Raw genomic sequence first — 13,061 nt, 5'->3', positions numbered from 1 at the left:
GACCGAGGAAGAGAAGGCACATAAGAGGAAGGGTAGTAGTGGTCCAATAGCCTTGGATCGCACACAGAGAGGGAAGTTATGCCTTCACCGAAGCAAAACGTACTACGAAAATGTATTTGTAGGGAAAGTCAGTTGTGAACATGCTTTTAGATTAGAATATTACACTAAAGATTTCTTGAAAGGAATGCAAGTGATTCCAAATGTATATTTTGTATGTGGAAGAAATGCCTACGTGAGACTACCTGATAACTGGTATGGATCATGTTACTTGGCAATTGTCTTCCCCAAAATATACCATGCCCAAGACTTAGAGATCATAGAGGGCAAGGCCTCAGCAAGAGGGAGAAGAGACCTAGGAGATGCAGAAATGGTTGGGGATGTATTTGGAGCTGCATTTCCTCTTTTAGGACTGATCCTCAATGATGTCAAAATTAGGAGACTGGCAACAGTCGTGGACAGATTGTCCGCCAGCACTGCTAGATCCTTAATGCTGGTGGAAGGAGAGATGCAATCGATAAGGGCCATGGTGCTTCAGAACCGTCTTGCGTTAGACGTCCTGCTAGCAAAAGAAGGCGGAGTCTGTAAGGCTTTGAAGGTCCAGGAATGTTGCACTTACATTGCAGACAATTCAAAACCTCTTGAGAAAGTTATTATGAATATAACTAATATTCACAAGGAGATCGAAGACCTGACTAAAGTAAATGTCTGGGAAAAGGTGGGCCATGGAATGGGCGAAGTTGGAGGTTGGTTCGCCAACCTAGGGAAGAGTTTTGTATGGTATGTGCTGAAACCTATCATCATAATAGTGATCTGTGTGATCATGTTGTGGGGATTGGTGAGGTCATACCAATGGTATAGATCAAATAGATTGGAGAGATCCAGGAGAGAGCAGCTACAGAGATTGGCTGCAATGCAAGACAATCAGTACCGGAGTCTGAGGGCTCTAGAAACGCAGAAACGAGGGGCAATAGCCATTAGTTCAGTTTAAATCTTAGTGATGACCCCGAGAGGTCATCAAAGGGGGGAACTGAGAGAGCGCAAACTGAACAAAATGTATGAGTACACCAATGTTACAAGTAGTACGCACAAATCATAAGAGAAATGCTATGAGTGCTGAAAATATATTCACTTATATTTCGTAATGCGTGGTTAATCTAGAGATTTTATATAGAAGTGGGACTAATGCAGAAACGTGTGGAAAATGTATAACCTTATTAGACGTGATTAATCTTGATCCATGTTATGTAGCTGCTAATGGAAGAATGACATGCTGCAAAGCACAGAACGGAATAGGCCCATGGCCAGAGCTGAAAGGGTTTGGGAAAGGTATTCATTTGCATAGACATGGATTGCACTAATGTTATGATGATTTGTTTATTCATTAGATATATATTCTATAGACGTGTTTTATAATCCAAGAATGAAGTATTTACATGCTATGTTGATTTACGAAAGGATTTGAAGAGTATAAACCTCTGCGAGAAATGTTGCAGGCCTGAAATGTTCAAAGAGTTTCTGATTTGCACGTGCTGGTACAAGTCGAGCTGTGCCGAGAAATAAGTTGCAAACTTCTGTTAGAAGTTTATGAGAATTGGGATCCTAGCTGCAGATGTCTGTCTGCGGGTGCAAGGGGGGATCCAAATAAGCATTAAATGAATAGAGTTCTGTTCAAGAGACTGGTACAGACATGGAGGAGGGTTCAGGAATGTTTGAGGGGTATCGGCGGGCCGGAGAAGAGTCTGAGAAGCAAGGTCAACTCTAACGCACGAGGCCCAGAGGAAGATCATCATGGAAAAAGCCAGAATCAACATCACGTGAAGGGCGTCTTTAGAGGGCGTTTCCATTGTAATTGGGGTTTTGTATTAGGGTCAGCACCCCTGGGTGGAGTTAGAGCAGATGCCTGAGGACCCTTTAGAGAGTGGATGGGTAGGCAGAGAGGGGTCATGACTGGAGATCATAGGTTTTCACCAAGAGACTAAGAGTGGGTGACCTTCCTAGGAAGTCATTCACAGCTGACACCTTTTGATAGGTCGGGATTCTGTTAAGTAGGGATACCATCCAGAGCAGGGTAGGGACAGCCTAACCTGAAACCTTTCACTCCTGCTGTAAATGACGGAGAGATCACAATATGTGTCTATGCTTGCAGCCCTTTTGATTTTAGAATTAGTCCTAGTTGTATTCTTTGCTCGCCTGAGGGCTTTTAGAGAGCACATGTATGTAGTTGTGCCCGTATATCTTTTGAATCTCATTTTGAGATGTCTGTACTTGCAGTTAACCTTGACTTTGTAATAAATCTTTAAACTTAGAAGTAGTCTGTGGTTTCTCCGAGCCGAGTCCATTATTGATTGAACTAACCTGGTAAGAGATGCACTTTCTTCCCTCAATGACAGGCAATAAAGGTTCAGTCGACCAGAACGGGGTTTAGATCAAGAGTGATAAGATAGTGATCAAATCCCGCCCCCGCACCCTGAACCCTAAAAAACCCCTATACCCCAAAACCCATGCCTGTACCCCAAAACCCATACCTATCCCTAAACGCTAAACTTACCCCTGTACCCCATAACCCAAAACTATATCTGAACCCTTAAAATACCCAAACACCCAAAAACATTTACCTCAGTACCCCAAAACATATACCCCTATACTCATACTTACCTTATCCAAACATTAAAAAAAAACATGCTTTTACCATTCATGCATTTCGTTGAAAATGTATGCGTGGTAAAAGCATATAAAATGTAATGCCATGCGTTATAATGGCATTGCGGAGTCATGGTACTTTCATAATGAAAGTATGCGGAGTGATGGTCTGCGGAAAGAAAGTTGCAGAATAATGGGTGTTTACCCTCCCCCGGTAAGTACATTGGTGGCACGGCGGCCCACATCTCCAGCAACATACTCATATTTTTTCACCACCGATTTGAAAAATGCACAGGTCTCTCTCATTGATGGCCAGCACCGACATACACTTTTAGACACACCTCCCGCCACAAGTTCTAGAGTTGCGACCTTTAGAGCTGGGGAGCTAAGTTCGAATCTCGGCATCAGGTCAACATCCTGTGATTCCAGGCAAATTGCTTTATCTCCCAGTGCCTACCACAAATTAATGTGTTGTTCTGTAATGTAAATTGTTCTCATACCATGTTGTCGAGTTCGCGCTATATAATATTGCAAGGAAAAATAAAGTAGGGAAACTCGAGTTCACACACTACTGAATGCGCACTCTTAAGTGCATCAGCGGTGCACTGTGAATCGGAGCGTTTCACAGGCCTGTCACAGATAAGAAATGCTATCAAAACGAAATCATACAAAACAATATACTACTGGCCGGCAGCAATTCATACCCGGACAACGTCGGGACAGGCTGCTAGTGCTGCATACAACGAGGTTTGGAAACTTTCCCAAATTGAAGCTGCTTCTCGGCTTAGAGCTATTGATCAGGCTAATTTAGAAAAAGTGCTTGCCATTGTAGATAATAGCATTAACATCCTTTCTTCCCGCATTTACACGTTAGATAATATTGTTTCATCTGTTGTCAATATTGTGCAAGAAGATGTTTCTGTTTGGTACCATGGGCAAAATCAGTTGCGTTCTGTTATGCAGTTTGCATGGACTCTTCAAACGTTAAAATCTGATAGGGTGCCTTGGGATTACATGATTAACAACAAAAATGGTTCTGTCGGGTGGTAGCAAGAATTATTTTTAAGGAAGGCTGACATAGCTCAGAACACAAAAACACACCTCTCTGAGAACAAAGGGGCATATTACCAAGCAATAGCGATAATTATCGCTATTGCTTGGTTAGAGACAAAATTTTACCGCTGAGCTGCGGCGATTTTTATCGCAAATAAACCTTGGTACTACCAAGGTTTATCGCAAATGCGATAAAAATCGGCCGCAATGCATGAATATCGCTGAAAAGTCAGCGATATTCATGCATTACCGAGCTAATGCTCTTAGCCATGTTATCCACCTCCCATTGGATAACATGGCTAAGAACTGCTCAGGGCAGGTGTTAGCTTTTGGAGATATTCGCGCTTAGCGCGAACATCTCCAAAAGTTGGTAATAGGAGATAGCGATGTTAGCGACTGTTTCCAGTCGCTAACATCTTGGCACGCCCACTTTGCATGTCATTAGTGATAAATATCACTGACATGCAAAGTGGGGCCCAAGATGGTCGCTATCTCCTACTAGCTGTCGCTAACTGGTGTTAGCGACAGCTAGGTAATAGGGAGATAATTTTATCTCCGCTTTCTTGGCTTTTAAACCAAAAAAGCAGAGATAAACCCCCTTGATAATATGCCCCAAAGTTTTTTATAATAAAAACAAATAACACAATAACACAGTAACTCAAAATCATGATCCTGACAGTTTGCGTTGGCGCATCTTGGAGAAAATTAATGCAAACCCAAGAGGGGGTTCTTTGTCCACTGCTCTGAATAGAAAGGAGTGTAAATGGATCCACATCCTTAACTCTGTGAGTCATGGATTGAATGAACATGAGGAGATTTCCAAACAAATGGGCTTACTATAACCTTGATATATGAATCTCTTTTAAAACTGTTCATTTGGACTTAACATGAACCCCTTTTCAAATCTCCCTTGAACGATGCATTTCTGTATGTTGGTTCTTGCGAATGTAAATGTGAAATCTTTGAATTACTGCAATTGCTAACCTTGAAATCGTGTTTTAAATGTTTTAATTTGGTTCCCCTACTAGTACCCCGTGACGTCTGACACGATCCATAGCATGGGCCAGTCATGGTGCATAACAAAGTTGCTTGGCAACCGACGTAGCATGCGTCCTCGAGGAGATGAGCCTCACTTCTCCCAGTCCTACGCCCCCAGTTTGATTGGGCCAGCCATGGCGCGTCAGAACCACTGACCCGCGTTGCCCAGCAACGAGCATACTTAACGTCCCTGAGTTTCCCGGGCTCATTCTTTCTGCTCGAGCATTACCATTACAGCTCGGATGGCGCTCTGACATCGCTTTGACCGCCAGCGTTACTACCATAGTTCGCAATACCGAGGGTAAGCCAGCCTTCTGCCGGTCCAACTGCTGCGCAGATGACTCACCAGCGTAACTATTTTGGGTACCTAAATCACCTAGGCACATCCAGCACTCGCGTAATTGCCTTTTAGCACTCCGCGTAAATCACCTAGGCACTTTTAAATATTGCATATCCTCCATCAGACCTCTCAATATTGATCAGGTCTTAACCCCCTTTCCATCTAGGTTGACCGACGGGCTTCCCTCCGGAGTCAATTCCCACCCTACCAGACCCCCATGTAAGTAATTTCTACTTCCCCCTGTCATTCATGACGATGATTATCAACACCTCTCTGATACCTTTCCCTTCCTTTCCAGGCCCTTCCAACCCCTTGTCTTGATAAAGACCCGCCGCGACCACCAATTGGGGCGCAATAGGGTCGAAACGTCGACGCTCATACTTGGCTAAGATACCTCCAGGAACTTGGACATTAACCACCTATTTCCTTGGAAAACTAACTTTGTAATACTGGCCGTCCAACGAAAGAAAACACCCCTGGCCCCCGCTCTCCCCCCCCCCGGTTCAATTGTAAAAATCTGTATATAAGTGTCACTATATGCAATGCACTAGTCACTTTGTTCACCACAGTCACTAATCACACGTTTTAAGCATCTCGTAACCAATACGGAATTGTGTTCTTTGTTTTAATTATAAAAAACGTTCGGGCATATTATCAATGGGGTTTATCTCCGCTTTTTTGGCTTTAAAAGCCAAGAAAGCGGAGATAAAATGATCTCCCTAATACCTAGCTGTCGCTAACACCAGTTAGAGACAGCTAGTAGGAGATAGCGACCATCTTGGGCCCCACTTTGCATGTCAGTGATATTTATCACTAATGACATGCAAAGTGGGCGTGCCAAGATGTTAGCGACTGGAAACAGTCGCTAACATCGCTATCTCCTATTACCAACTTTTGAAGATATTCGCGCTAAGCGCGACTATCTCCAAAAGCTAACACCTGCACTGAGCAGTTCTTAGCCATGTTATCCAATGGTAGGTGGATAACATGGCTAAGAGCATTAGCTCAGTAATGCATGAATATCGCTGACTTTTCAGCGATATTCATGCATTGCTGCCGATTTTTATCTCATTTGCGATAAACCTTGGTAATACCAAGGTTTATCTGCGATAAAAATTGCCGCAGCTCAGCGGTAAATTTTTGTCTCTAACCAAGCAATAGCGATAATTATCGCTATTGCTTGGTAATATGCCCCTTTGTTCTCAGAGAGGTGTGCTTTTGTGTTCTGAGCTATTTCAGCCTTCCTTAAAAGTAATTCTTGCAACCACCCGACAAAACCATTTTTGTTGTTAATCACGCTTACCCAGGTTGTGAGGGACACAGGGTTACCCCATTTTTGTAAAACATTGGGATTACATGAACATGTCCTCATTATTTTTGCCCTTTAATTTGACAGTCATGCAACAATTCATGTCAAAGAAAGATGCCTCGTTTTCACTGCTGCATATTGAGAAACTGGAGCTGTTACCATTTTCAGTGGCTTAGTCCAATTCGGCAGTTTGGCTCATCCATGGGTTAATAACTTTACCTTTTCCCCTGTTTAAATTTGAATCCTGTATGAAACGCTATGCCACAGGTAGATTTGAACCTTTAGGAGGTGCTTATCTTCATGAAGTTTGGAATCTCTCATTTGCATATTGTTGCTTAAGAGAAGGAAAGGAAGATTATTTAAAAGGTGAAGATTGCACATCCACACCAGATCATTCCTTAGTCTGTAGAAATCTACAATTGCATGGCTCTTGTAATGTACAGGCACCGAATCTTGCATGTGTCTTGAAAGACACCCCAATCCCAGCTATTACACGGACTTTCACTATGCTTGCAAACGGTAGTTATTTGTTATTAAATAATATAGATTGCTGTGGTAGGCTAGTGGGAATTCCTGATATTGTTACGGTATCCCAACGTGTAGTTTGCTGTAAAAATGTCCTGTTTCCTCCTCCACATGGGAGGCTCCATATTTCCATCTGACCTTCTATTCCAACCTTGAAAGCAGAGTTCAACAAGATGAGTTGAATAAGAGCTCTTTTGTCCCAGAAAGAAGTCGCCCTTACATCTGCGCGTGAAACATTCGTCCTTCACGTTGCAAACACTCGTACTGAGGTATATCCCTTGACCTGCCCCTGCATTTCGGTGCTTTGACCTGCCCCTGCATTTCGGTGCTTTGATTCACACAATCTTAATTGCCTCGTCAACAACGAGCCGGGCCCACTTTTTTAAAGTAGTAAATTCTGGCCTTGTGACCTCATTCCAAACTATATTTGGTGTGATCCCTGCATTTTTTCATTCGATTTTTTTGAGTGTCTTCGGCGGTCTCTTGTTAACCCCTTCGATGCTGGTGACGGAACCATTCCGTCATCAGTCACGGTTGAGCTGTGCTGATGACGGAATGGTTCCGTCACGACAACACCCTGTTCTGCATTGTTCAGCACAGGAGGAGAATTCAAGCAGCAGCGATGCGGTTAATTCTCGCTTTGGGAGCGGGAATACTGCTGTTAATTTGTTTACTCCAAAATGGATGCACATCCTGTGCCCCACGACGATCTGCCCCGGCTGCTCCAGCTGCATAACCGGATGCTTGAATACTATGGATCGCTACCTCTGGCGACTTTGAGTATAGCTTATAGCTTATCCTTCCGATTTTCCTTCTTTACTTGCATGCAACCTGTTTTCCATTGCCTGGATTGTGGATTTGAATGGGCCCTGTATTTGTATCTCTGCAACATGATGTCTCCTGATCTTGATTTTAATCTACTAATGAGTCCCTTAGTTGCTCATGAAATAGATTGTTCTAGTTTCGGGATTATGGCATGCGCAGCGGCTCATGGGGTTCCATGCAATTGGAACAATTGGACTGCGGCCAATGACTTTATGGTGCGCAGTTATCTTGAAGTAAGCCTGAGTTGTCCTCTGATGGTGCTAAAGGTTCCGGCAATTGAAGAACATGTATGTTCATTTCCATTACTTAATTGGATGGCTGAAATGTTCATGGATGATGATAACGACTTCCTATTGGAGGCAGTGGCAACATGTGGTGCTTATAGGCTGTTGGATTGAAGTGTGAATTTTTTTTTCTGCTTCATAAACACGTACTGAACTCGTGAATATTTTTTTTTTTCTGATGCCTTAATATTTTTCTTAATTTTTGCAGTCTTTTTTCACACCATGGCCACCCGTGATTGTTTTCACTGACTTGGTTGCTTTTTAATTCGGGTTTTTACTCCCAATTCCAAGTTTGGCAAAATTCCTGAACTTGGTTCTGTCTCATTCGAACTTGAACTCTGCTTTCTATGAATATTGCCCCCTTTATTGTGCATTCCCCGAACAGGGGAGGGTGTAGTGTGGCCCAAGGCCTGCTTTTGCATGCATGTTATGTTAACATGGCTTATTAGAACTTTAAACGCCATTTTACCATTTGTTGCTTTTACACAAGACACTGCAGAGCTGTTTTTGTACGTTAGCCTTCACAAAGGTTTACACATGAGAAAAGGTTTGTTTTCGACATCTCTAGACTTACATCGTGCCCCTAGTCTGAACAGTGAGTGCTGAAGCCGTCAAGGTTATCAAAACATGTTAGCTGTTTTTCGACATGTCCGTGTAACGCTTTCTAGACACAACATTTTGGCAGCTGTGAGCAAAGTAAGATTCTGGCGCTTTTATTATGCCACACTTGCCATGATTTCACACACTTGGAAGATTTCCGTTTCCAGGGATGCAGAGAGCTTATGCTGATCCAGATGTTATATACTCTAGCTGAGCGGAAAGGTAATGGGGTCCCCCAAAACAAGCCTAAGAGACCTTCTTTAGTTTATAATACATAGGGGCATTTTACCAAGGGGGGGCGATAGGCAATTATCGCCGATTTAGCGTCCGTTTTTCAGCCGCTAAGCGGTGATAATTCTATTGCCCTATTAGCAAGCGGTCGCTAACTGATGTTAGCGACAGCTTTTAGGCAATAGCAAGCAGTTTGGGGCCTGCTTTGCATGTCAGCGATGTTTATCGCTAATGACATGCAAAGTGGGCGCACCCAACCAGTTAGGGACTGCAAGCAGTCGCTAACGTCGCTATCACCTATTAGCAAGGCAGGCGTAGCGTTGGAAATATTCGCGCTAAGTGCGAAAATCTCCAAATACTAACACCTGCCCAGACCAGTTCTTAGCCATGTTATCCAATGGGAAGTGGATAACATGGCTAAGAGCATTTAGTCGCTAATGCGTGAATATCGCTGTATTCTCAGCGATATTCACGCATTTCGCCGCTGTCGCTGGATATTTTAGCACAATGGAGAAAAACGTTGCTAATAGCATGTTTTCTCCGCTAACATATCCAGCGATAGGCAGCGATAAAAAAATCATCGCTAAGCCTATTTAGCGATAAATATCGCTTCTTGTTGGTAATATGCCCCATAGTTCCTATATAGGGAGGTGCTGTACACCAGCATTATAATATGCTTTCTCCTTTTGTTTTTTACGGAATTGTAACCATGCTAACCATTTTCAAATTCAAATTCAAATTCAAAAGGCTTTATTTGATATTCAAAATTGAAATCATGAAAGCAGACATTAAAAGTGCCTAACACATTAATTATAAAATTGTACAATTATGACATTCAGCAAAGTAAAAAAATTATTTGTTCCAATAAAAACAGGTAAGGCTAAAAAAAGGTAAGTTCTCATGGTTATTTACATTGAATTTCTGAACTTGATTACTAGTTTTAAGAAGCTAGATACAGCATAGGTAACAAAATCCTTTTCTAGCTGTAGCTGCCTGACAAATGCTAGTCTACAAGTGCGATGCCCCCACTCCCTTAAAATAGGTTTCAGAAAAAAAACCTTTGTACAGTATAAAATTTACAAAATAATATACAATGAATATTTGATTGGACAGAGATTTCGTCACATGGGCATATTAGATTCTACCTTGACAAATTGGTACAATCTGGAAAGGTGGTCAAGCGGAAAAAAGTACCAAACCTAAAACGGGTCAATAACATACGGGCATAACAACTTGGTTGATTTAAAAGACACAGTTGAGGCCTTTCGTTAATGGTAATTTGCTGGTAATCCATAACTGATTTTTTGGCTTTTCCCAAGACCCACCTCTTGCTAACTATGTGATCTAAGGCCATTTTTTTCAATGACTTTCTGGCCACCAATTCCATGCTGGATGGCCACGTAAGCTAGCCATGTAATGTTCTTGACTCCGTCAAGATTGAGGCAATCGGAGATCAAGTCTCTATTCAACGATGTCTCAGCGGTGACCCATACCTTATGCCATAATAAAATGCGTGCAATTTTGATAAAATCTGAGATATATGATAAACCCAGTTCAATATGTGCAATGTAGGTGGGTATTGATTTGGGGGTCCCTAATAAATATCAAAGGAACTGATTCTCGCTTTTGTTGGATCAATTGTGCATTTTCCATCCCCCAAAGACCTGACCCATATATGGCTGTGGAAATGCATTTAGCCTTATAAATCAGGATCAGTTCTTTCACAGGTCTGCCCCCTAGTTTGGCCGCAAACTTTTTGAGGGTGCCTACTGCCCGGGAGAAGGCTAAATTTCTGGCACTCACTGCTGCGTGCCAATTTCCCCTCCTGTCAAAATTTATTCCGAGGTAGGAGGATTTATCCGTAGTCTCAATCCTCCGACCATCAAGAAAAATTGGACAGGGAGCCCATTAGTCCCAGGACCGCAAGCCATGGTGTAAGTTTTCGTCATATTAACTTTAAGCCCTCTGTCTCTCATAAAGTTGGTAAATTTCAGAACAGCCCTCTGTAAACCAACCCTGGTTCGAGACATGATAGCGGCATCATCAGCATAAAAAAATAAGGGAGCTGATGTTCCCATAATACTCGGATAGTCAAACTGTGACTCCCTAAGGTGTTCGTCTATGGAGTTTATGTATAGGGGGAAGAGGAGGGGTACTAATATGCATCCCTGTCTCATACCCCTCCTAATGGGGAACTTCCCTGAGCACTCTCCCTTTCTGCCACAGCGTACCCTAGCGCCTGCATCCCTGTATAATTCCCTGATAAATAAGAGAATTTGATTGTCAATGCCCATATCAGTTAGTGTGGACCATAATTTCTTATGGTCCACACAGTCAAAAGCGGAACTCAGGTCCACAAAAGTAACAAAAAGGTTTCACTTTTTGGCCTGAGTGTACTTGGATATAACTAGGGCCAGGTTTGATCCCTGCTCTGTTGTCCCTCTGCCCGTTATAAATCCGTACTGTAGATTTGAGATGGTATCGCCCTCCTCTGCCCATGTTTGGATCCTGTTTAAAATTATACCGCCTGCTACCTTCATTAATGCGTCAAGGAGGGAGATTGGCCGATAGCAGGTGGGGTCATTTCTGTCTCCATTTTTAAAAATAGGGACAACTATTGCTTCGATCCAGGACAGTATGAACCCATGATAATTAGCGTTGTTTAGGACATTGGTTAACAAGGGAGCCCAAAGATCAATCTCAGCTTTGTAGACATCTATTGGGACTCCGTCCAGACTGGGGGCTTTGCCTGGGGGGCTTTCTTTGATTGGTTTGATAACCTCCTCACAATTAAAGGTAATACCTAACGGGAATGCACTGGGTGGGTTATTTTCATGATCAACGTCCATCTTCTCGGTCATAGAATTTGCAGGGTCCAGGGGGTTCACTTTATCGTAAAAATGCTTAAAGTGGTTCATCCAGGTTTCCCCCTTGATGGCTATATCTATGACGTCTGTCTCTTTATTCTGCAAATAAGGGGCATTAACTTCTTTCCAAACACCGGTGTTGTCCTTACTTTTTGAGTCTACAATCAGAGCCGACCAGCCCTCTTTCTTCAGTTGTAATTTCCTAGATTTGATGGCTGCCTGATACAGCTTTCTGGCTTGGCGAATCTCCATGGGGAATCTTGGAGTTACATGCAGTGCCTTCTTTAAAGTTTTAAGGGGCAGATTTATGACAGACTTGCGCCACGTTTACGCCGCCGTTGCGTGACGCAACGGCGCGGAAACGTGGCGCATCCCTGCGACCTATTTACAACGTGACGCATCTAGGCAGATGCGTCACGTTGTAAAGCCCTGCGCCACATGAAACCTGCGTCAGGTTTCATGTGGGCGTTCTGTCGCAGGGTGGGCGTTCCCTCGTAGGAAAGCCCCGTAAAACTGACGCAGTGAAATCTACAAGATTTCACTGAGTCAGTTTTACGACACTGCTGGGTCAAATTCTTACGCCTGCTTGAAGCAGGTGTAAGGAGTGACGCACCACGTTATGTATGGGTGGCCTCTGTACATTGCAGGAGTTGCGTCACACTTGCGACGCTACTCCAGCAATGTGCCGCCCGTACATCACAAGATGCGTCACGCATCTGCCCTTCCTTGAACCATGGTGCGCCGCATTGTAAATGCGGCGCATCTGTGGTGCCGCAAGGAGGAAATTGCGTGACGCATCAGTTCTGGCGCATCCCTGCTGATTTGCAGAGATGCGCCAGAACTCATAAATCTGCCCCTAAGTTTTTTATAAGTCCCACAGGTTCCACCTTGTCCCATTTAATGGAGTATCCATTTCTAGTTGCTAGGTTAATCGCCGGGTGATATAAAAATGTGTCCCCCTGGATCTGTTGACACCCTTCAATTTTTACATTAAAAGACATTGGGTAGTGGCCACTAAAGACGGCATCAAGTGTTTCCCATGAGGATACTAACTGTGCATGGGTTGTGGATAGAAGAGTAAAATCTATTGTTGAGTTACACCCCCTCCCGTGAAAAGTTGGCCGGAACGGGATGATTGGGGTGCATAGTTCATTAATATATGACAAATTAAAATGGAAAAGCATGCTATTCAACGTGTTACCAAGTTTGGAGTGTGTAAAATGGGTGGGGTTGTCGTCCTTCTGCTCGCCTAGGCTGCAAATACCCGTCAAACTGCTGGGACAGACAGTACAGTTAAAGTCACCCACCCAGAACAGGACCATCTCCTCTGCTATCTGGTCCTTAAGAGT

General features: G+C 43.3%; 1 pseudogene; it reads right to left on the bottom strand.

The window, feature by feature from the left end:
* Nucleotides 1-11,964, bottom strand: part of LOC147746922 (uncharacterized) — a 63,710-nt pseudogene extending 51,746 nt beyond the window's left edge.
* Between the last annotated feature and the right edge of the window lie 1,097 nt (nucleotides 11,965-13,061).

This window comes from Lissotriton vulgaris, chromosome 1_1 (assembly GCF_964263255.1).
Source record: "Lissotriton vulgaris chromosome 1_1, aLisVul1.2, whole genome shotgun sequence".
Lineage (NCBI taxonomy): Eukaryota > Metazoa > Chordata > Amphibia > Caudata > Salamandridae > Lissotriton > Lissotriton vulgaris.
This window is presented reverse-complemented; position numbering and strand designations above follow the sequence as displayed.